This window comes from Nyctereutes procyonoides, unplaced genomic scaffold (assembly GCF_905146905.1).
Source record: "Nyctereutes procyonoides isolate TBG_1078 unplaced genomic scaffold, NYPRO_anot_genome, whole genome shotgun sequence".
In the NCBI taxonomy this organism is placed as follows: domain Eukaryota; kingdom Metazoa; phylum Chordata; class Mammalia; order Carnivora; family Canidae; genus Nyctereutes; species Nyctereutes procyonoides.
In genome coordinates this window covers 10729643-10735682 of record NW_026575033.1, presented here as the reverse complement: position 1 = coordinate 10735682, position 6040 = coordinate 10729643, and the positions used below count along the sequence as shown (strand labels likewise).

The 6040-nt window shown below is 44.6% G+C and overlaps 1 non-coding gene and 1 pseudogene across 1 annotated transcript; both read left to right on the top strand.

Annotated features, from left to right (window-relative positions):
- The first annotated feature begins 625 nt into the window (after window positions 1–625).
- TRNAN-GUU (transfer RNA asparagine (anticodon GUU)) lies at window positions 626–699 on the top strand. The gene has a single exon. It is a non-coding gene; the product is annotated as a tRNA-Asn (tRNA).
- A 4463-nt stretch (window positions 700–5162) lies between these two features.
- On the top strand, window positions 5163–5237 carry LOC129504663 (U4 spliceosomal RNA; annotated as a pseudogene).
- Window positions 5238–6040: the final 803 nt, after the last annotated feature.

Genomic DNA, 6040 nt, shown 5'->3' with positions numbered 1-6040 from the left:
CCAACGGAGGCCACATTCCCTCAAGGCGGGCAGAAGCGGGTTTCTTAGGAGGGGGGAAGAATCTCACCTTTTTCCTTAAACGTTCGGCGAATTCCGATACACGGTGTGTCTGTGGAATTGAAATTTGACAGGGAGGGGCGGTGGGCGGGGGGCCCACACGGACGTGGAGAAACAACCCCCCAGTCTGGGCCCTGACGCGCGCTCCGAGCCCCACCCCGACCCCGCCCGGCACTTGGCGCGTCCTCCCAGGCCCGACCCGACCGCCTCCGCGGGGGAGCCGGGGCTGCCCGCCGGGGTCCGACGCGCGGCGGTGCCCCCACGCGGCCCGCGCACGCGCGCACGGTGCGCCCCGTCCGCGCCCCAAGGCCCGGCGCGGGAAGGCGACCGGCTCGCGCCCCAGCGTCCCCCCGACACGGCCCCGGCGCCCCGCGCGGCCGCGGACTCGGCCTGACCCCCGCGGGCCACGTCAAGGCGCTGGGCCCCTCCCGCCGCCACCCCCGCCCCCGCGCGCGCCCCCGCGGGCGCCCCCGCGCGCTCCCCCGCGCGCTCCTCCGCAGAGCCGGCGCGCGGCGCCCCGGGCGGCCGCGGAAATCTGTGTACACCGCGCGGCAGGCCGAGCAGCCGGGTCTCTGTGGCGCAATCGGTTAGCGCGTTCGGCTGTTAACCGAAAGGTTGGTGGTTCGAGCCCACCCAGGGACGGCGGCCTCATTTTCCTGAGACGGATTCGTTTTAAAAGAGCAACCGTGAGATTTTTCATGGGGGTACAACGCCACCGTCCTTCTGGGACGGAGGCGACCGCGTCCTCCTCTCGGTATTTGTTGCTCAGCGGGAGTGGATCGAAGAGCGACTCCGCTTCCGGGCGGGCGGGCGGGCGGGCCGGCGGCGGGGCCTGGGACCTCGGCTCCCCCGTGTGCCTGCCACGGGAATGCGCACACCTTGAGGAGACGGACGTGCGCGAAGCTCGTGCTGAATTCGACAGCACTAATTGTAATGGAAGGGGAAGAAACTGCCCCTTGACAAGTGAGTGAATAAGTGCCCCTGGTTTCCTCCCGGAAAATCTGATGCCATCAGAAAGTCCGTGTCCCTCGATGTTGCCTCATCTACTACCAAAAGGATCGGAGGAGCTGTTCGACGAAGATATGGAAAGGGAGTCCCCTAAAAGCACGTGGCGGCAAAATCACCCTCTGCAGCTGTCCGCTGAATAAAGCTCGGTTATGGCTTCTGGACAACCGCCTTGAACCCAGACGAAGGTGTTAATGTTTGCTTTAGCCTCGCTGACAGAATTTTCCCTGAAATTAAACTCGGTTAGAAATTGTTTGTATGGGTTCCTGTTAAAGGGGTTTTTGAATGTAGTTTCAACTCTAGTCTCACAGAAGACACAGATATTTTTCAAGCAGATGGTTCACATGAGACTTTCTATAAAGATAGAGAATCACGTGATATAACATGATAACGTGATGATAGAATTCATTTCTGCCAAGATTGAGGTTAGGGGGTGCGTGCTTTGTCTCTGGGATGTACTTTTCATGGATAGAATTTAGAGACCTGGAGGAGGGAATAGTGAAACTGCCTCACTCTGCTGTCCTTTAGGGAATGCCTTGGCAAATGCTGGCTGGTAAATATTCATCAAATAATTGTTGATAATAAAATATCCTCTGTTGCCTAGTTAGGAGCCCTAAAAAAAAAAAAAAAAAAAAAAAGGAGACACAGTGTTGCAGTTGTAGAATTTTAGACAGAGTAAAGGGTAGCCCAGGAAAATATTCTTAGGTAGGGGCCTCTCTGATGCTGAAAATTCTAAACTTTCCACTCCTACTTAAGGATAGCTTACAGTGGAAACATGAAAATGAGAGAAAATTAGGTCATAAGATCATTTATAAACTGCTCAAATCTAGTCTAACATTTCAAGATGAAGAAGGCATAATATCTCTAGTACTTAAATTATGGGGACTTAGGAAGCACAACCTTCCACTTTAAGCTGAGCGTATTTATACTAGGTTGTAAGCTCCTTGAGGGAAGAGACCATTTTCTGTTATTAATGACCACTGTAGGTTCCAAACTATTTCCTTAAGATGCAGTTCAAATTTTCTTAAGCTTAGCACACAAGGCCTTTCCCCTACCATGTTCCTGCTTGAAACCTTCTAGTCAGTTATATACATTTACCAGGAGCTTTAATGGCCCATGCTGCCTTGTACCCCCAGATGTCTTTACCTTTGCCCACCTCCTCTGTACTTACCTGGTAACATCTGTTGAGGAGTTAGCTTCTCAGGGAAGCCTCCCCTGACGCTGCCTCTGATGTAGGTGCCCCTTCTCTATTTATCCATTACAAGACCCTGAAACCAGGGAGTTACTTGTCACCTACACTACTAGCATACAAACCCCTGGAGTATAGTGACTACGTCTTAATTACATTGTTTGCTCATATAGCACAGGCCTGTAACATAGCACATGCTCAGGACAGAAACATTCTCTGTCTTCTCGGAGTCTGTAATTAACAGATGGACAGTCAGACAAAAATGCATATGACGAAGTGTCAGTACAAGGGCCACACAATGTTTCCAGGTAGTAAAGGAAGAAGTCAACATAGGCTGGATTGTGTCTTCACAGAGGATCTGAAAGAACCTGCAAAGATCTGGACAGGCCAGAAGGCAGGGGAGGGCTATTTAAAGCTGGCAAAATTTGGAGGCAAGATGGGGGTGGGTAGATGAGCATAACCAGAATATAGAACAAATGTACTTAAATAGAGTGCACTGAAAATGTTCTTAGCTTGTGGAAGGACCAAGGGATGAGGATAGACTTTACCCTATATAGCAAGGGAGTAATAGTTCAAGGTTTCTGTTTTAGGACATAAAGAAATTTATTTTAGATGGTTGGTCTGGCAACAGAATAGGAGAAATAAGAGATCAGAGAACAGATAAGAGGCAGTTATATTTCAAAGGAAATATCATCCTCCTAGAAAAAGACATAATTCCACGGAAGATTGGGTAAGTTTTAGGGACTGAAACAGGAAGGAAGTAGGAAGGGTGATGCCTACATTTAGAGCGTGGGTACCCCCAGGAAATGGGGATAGTGGTGTTGCTCGATGCTGTGAATTTGGAGGGGTCTTAAAGAAGTCTTGAAATTAGAGAAATTATCAATTGCCCATACTTTTAGCTTACCTTACTTGTGGCTGATTCTTCACCTTGGAGTTCATCTAAAATAATAGTCCTAAACTCAACCTTCATTTTTTTTTTTAAGTTTCACTTCATTTTAAGTTAAACTTCATTTACTTAAGGTAAACTTCCTAAGAGACTACTTTCCACGGAGCCCTGTGGAAATCTGAATGGGAAACTAAGGATCCTCTCCCCCAGAATATTCGCAGAAGAAAGTTTATTTACAGTATCCAAGAGTGTCACAGCGTCTGAAAGAGATTTCTGGCCCCTCGATTTTGAAGGCCCGGCTTTGTATTGTATTTATTCGATTTGTATTCTAGTTACTGGTCAAGGTACTTTACCAGTTACTGGTAAAGTATGTCAAATCCAGAGTGTTTGGTATGGAAAATTACTAACCTGAAGATTTTAAGGTAATACAAAGAACTAGAATAGTCTAATACTATTGACAAGCCACAAAAAAAAAAAATTCTTTTTACTGAACAGTTAAGTAGATAGATATGTAAAATTAATAATAAACGACTTGAGACAACAAAAGCTGCTTTGGAATTTTAACACTTAATATCTCATTGTTATAATCTGGAATGACAGGATGCAAAGGGCTTTACTATATTGATCCATTCAGGGTCACTTCTGTAGGGATTTACAGCAGCAACAGTTTCTAATTTGTATTTCTTTCCTTGCAACTTACTGAATGACACCCAGAAAACTGCCATATTTCATTACCCCGTTCTAGGAATTGAGCCACTTTTCACTGTTTGTTTTTTTTAGTAAAAACAGAAATTATTGTCTGTCAAAGAGGACTCAAACTAGTTATTCCCAAAGATAAAGTGACAAAGTAAATCAAATACACACTTTAAGAAGATCTTCAAAAAAAAAAAAAGAAGATCTTCAATCACCTTAGTAATAAACTGAGAAGTAGACTCTTCTAGATAACGATATGGATGTGTGAGCATAATGGTAGTTTATTTAACAGAGCAACATATTCACGTGTACAAGATTATAGGGTAGTCTGATCATTGGAATTCACTCCTAATAAATACTACATAGGTGAAAATCTACACTGGATAGGACTCAACAAAGAACTGAAGTTTGAAATATAGAATTTCTTCACTAATTACCAAGCACAGAGATTCTTTGCATAGCCAGGGACATCAGTTTACAACTGCAAATATTTTGACATCCTGCTGAATTGACCTGGTTTACATTGCCTTAGGCCTGGGAGAGCATGAAATATCTAGTGTATTGTAGAGACACTTGAACCTCCTCAGCATATTTAGATCATCTCTGTCCCCAAGCCCAAGAGAAAGGCTACCATAAAGACAAGGCTGGCAAGAAGGGTGCTTTACCAAGCTATTAAGTACCTGCAATAACCAAATAGAAAATGAATTTTCATTTTGAGATCTGAAGTATTTCATAGGAGCCCCTTTTCTCTTGATGACCTCTTGCTTCTGTGGTTGTAAACTCCTGATTACTGTATTTTAAACTTCTCCAGTACAAGATGTATTGTCACTTTAGCACTTGTGCTATGTTGCAGACATTGATAAGCCCCTTTTCATGGATCTGCTCTAAATAGAAGCATCCTCATGTGCTATTCAGCCCCCCTTGCCTCTTCTGTAGCTTCCTGAGGGAACACTGGTTGGGGGAAAAGGGGTACAGAGCTCTTGGTGCTCAAAAGCAGGAGAGTCAGGAAGATAGTCACAGAATAAGCTCGGTGAGGGGGCCTGTTTCAAAGCCAATCAACTATACTATGAGTGGTTCTTTATAGGTACCCACAGGAAGAATTGCCTCTGCAAACTGCTCAGAATGAAGTCACTAGTTTAACGTGACTTCTTTGGGAATGCTTTCTCTAATCTACCAGATGGATCCCATCCTTCCTTCTCTTCCTCTTCTGCCATAACACATATTCATTTATGTTTTCTGGCCCCCAGCCTCTGTTTTTAGAGAAGTCCGTTCATTTTGTGTTGCTTGCATTTGTGGCGCTCAGCAAAACTCTAAGTTAACTGAACTTGTTGCAGCTTTGCAGAGTGGCAGTATCGTAGCCAATGAGGTTCATCCAAGGCGTGATTATTGCTAACTGAAACTGAATTTGTTGCAGTAATCATTTCACCATATATGTAAGTCAAACCATTATGCTGTCTGTATGCAGTGATGTATGTCAGTTATATATCCCAGTACAACTGGAAGCAAACAAAAATAGAACCAAACTCCTTTAAATCATATCTTCTACTTTTCATACAGTGTTTCTGATTTGTGGATTGTTATTGTGATAATGTTAACTCAAAGGAAAAACAGCTAAAATTTAGGAGACTTTCCTCCCAGTCTATTTTCTTCTGGAAATCTGGGATTTATACTCTTTAATTGGCATTCTGTAACTAAGCACCAAATTTTTTCCCACATAACCTCAACTTACTACAGGAATTAAACATTTGTTAAATTTAATAGGAAAGGTGAAAGAACAGCAAGGTTGATTCAGTAAATGTTCAAACAAATTTACTGTCAGGGGAGAAAAAGAAACCTCAGTGTAACACACCACAATACATTCGAAAAGAATGAAAGATTCATGACCAAAAAAAGAAAAGAAACCTAGTTTCATCAGAAGATATATGTATAGGGGGAATCCCTGGGTGGCTCAGCAGTTTGGTGTCTGCCTTTGGCCCCAGGCGCGATCCTGGAGTCCCGGGATCGAGTCCCGGGATCAAGTCCCGTGTCGGGCTCCCTGCATGGAGCCTGCTTCTCCCTCCTCCTGTGTCTCTGCCTCTCTCTATATATATATCTATCATGAATAAATAAATAAATCTTAAAAAAGGAAGATATATGTATATATTTATATATTTTGGGGGTGGAAATGACCTTCCTAAAACATAACACCAAAAGCAAAGGATTATAAAATA